The sequence below is a fragment of the Galeopterus variegatus genome, unplaced genomic scaffold, assembly GCF_000696425.1.
Source record: "Galeopterus variegatus unplaced genomic scaffold, G_variegatus-3.0.2 Scaffold15472, whole genome shotgun sequence".
NCBI classification, from domain to species: domain Eukaryota; kingdom Metazoa; phylum Chordata; class Mammalia; order Dermoptera; family Cynocephalidae; genus Galeopterus; species Galeopterus variegatus.
The window spans coordinates 9,527-9,990 of NW_007741583.1; positions in this window are offsets into that span (position 1 = coordinate 9,527).

The following is a 464-nucleotide window of genomic DNA, read 5'->3' on the forward strand; positions in this document are numbered from 1 at the left end:
ATGTTTTTTTTTGTTATTAAGGGGAAATCTCAGAAATCTAGGAAAGGGGAATGATTTGATCTGTGGAACCAGGTATCTCAGAGCAGCTATTACTGTGAGAGAGAGAACAGTGTGAACAGGTTGGGATGAGGCTTCTTCTCTCTCCGTTCTATTCTTTCTCTGTCACACTAATCCCCTCAATGCAACCTAGCAAGACCTCATGGAGATTCTCCTGACAGTCACATTGATGCTGAGGGTGGCAGTAAGATTCCCACATGAATATTCATGGAGGGACAAGGACACGTGCTATTTCTGAAGCAGAAAGGAGAGAAATTACTGTGGCTTTGTGCAAAGGACTCTGAAATGTCTCTCTATAGCAGGTTTCTTGACTATGGCACTATTGACATAATAATGGTCCAGATAGTGTTTTGTTATGAGTGTTGGGGGTAGGGTTTTGTTGGGGTTGAGACCATGATGTGCAGTAT